Source organism: Triticum aestivum, chromosome 6D (assembly GCF_018294505.1).
Source record: "Triticum aestivum cultivar Chinese Spring chromosome 6D, IWGSC CS RefSeq v2.1, whole genome shotgun sequence".
Classification (NCBI taxonomy): Eukaryota; Viridiplantae; Streptophyta; class Magnoliopsida; order Poales; family Poaceae; genus Triticum; species Triticum aestivum.
The window spans coordinates 107,860,605-107,862,353 of record NC_057811.1 but is presented as its reverse complement, the minus strand read 5'-3'; positions in this window follow the sequence as shown (position 1 = coordinate 107,862,353).

The following is a 1,749-nucleotide window of genomic DNA, read 5'->3' as shown; positions in this document are numbered from 1 at the left end:
CACAGAATAAGTATATGTAGTAAACTTATTGAAAATTAGCAAACGCAGAATTGGTCACTTGAACAATTCATGAAAGAATATTGAAGGAAGAGAGATTTCACATATAAATATACTATCTTGGACATCTTCTGTAATTGTGAGCACTCATTAAAATATGACATGCTAAAAGGTTGATGTTGGACAAGGAACACAACTTAATGGGTTATGTTTTCCTATATCCGAAACGTTATATTGTCATGGATCATCCAACATGTTGGGCTTACCTTTCCCTCTCATGCTAGCCAAATTCTTTGCACCAAGTAGAAATACTACTTATGCTTCCAAACATCCCTTAAACCAGTTTTGCCATGAGAGTCCACCATACCTACCTAAGGATTGAGTAAGATCCTTCAAGTAAGTTGTCATCGGTGCATGCAATAAAAATTGCTCCTTAAATATGTATGATCTATTAGTGCGAAGAAAATAAGCTTTATACGAACTTGTGATAGGGAAGAAAAAAAGCGATGGACTGCATAATAAAGGTCTTTATCACAAGGGGCAATATAAAGTGACGTTCTTTTGCATTAAGATTTTGTGCATCCAACCATAAAAGCGCATGACAACCTCTGCTTCCCTATGCGAAGGGCCTATCTTTTACTTTTACCTTCTACCCTTATACAAGAGTCATGGTGATCATCACCTTTCCTTTTTACACTTTTTCCTTTGGCAAGCACTTTGTGTTGGAGTGATCCGGATATATATATATCCACTTGGATGTAGGTTTTCATGAGTTATTATTGTTGACATTACCCTTGAGGTAAAAGGTTGGGAGGCAAAACTATAAGCCCCTAGCTTTCTCTGTGTCCGATTAAAATTTTGAACCCATAAATATTACGTGAGTGTTAGCAATTGTGAAAGATTAAATGATAGTTGAGTATGTGGAGTTTGCTGAATCAAAGCTCTGACATAGACCCTTCGTGAAAATAAGATGAATTGCAATTGTTTAATGACTGAGAATACTGTTTGTTAGTTTTCAAGAAAGTTTATGATCTATACTTTAACATGTGAATAGCTTGTTACTTGATCATGAAAAGTTTTATGAGATGAGCTACTGTTATGACATATAATGATGCTAGAAAAGGTGATTGAAATTATCATTGATCAAACTTGTGCACCTGCTAGCATTCACACTTCATAAATTATTTCTTTTATCATTTACCTACTCGAGGACGAGCACGAATTAAGCTTGGGGATGCTGATACGTCTCCAGCGTATCTATAATCTATGAAGTATTCATGCTATTATATTATCCATCTTAGATATTTTATATGCATTTATATGCTATTTTATATGATTTTTGGGACTAACCTATTAACCAAGAGCTCAGTGCCAGTTTCTGTTTTTTCCTTGTTTTTGAGTTTTATAGAAAAGGAATATTAAACGGAGTCCAATTCACGTGCCAATTTTTGTTGATTTTTTATGGACCAAAAGAAGCCCCTGGAGCAAAAGAGTTGGGCCAAAAGAGTCGCGGGTTGTCCATGAGGGTGGGGGGCGCGCCCACCCCCCTGGGCGTGGGCCCCTGCCTCATGGACGACTCGGAGACCCCCCTGACGTGAAACCAACGCCAAAAATTCATATAAATACAGAAACCCCCAGAAATTAACCTAGATCGGAAGTTCCGCCGCCGCAAGCCTCTGTAGCCACGAGAAATCAATCTAGGCCCTCTCTGGCACCCTGCCGGAGGGGGCCATATGTTGGAAATATGCCCTA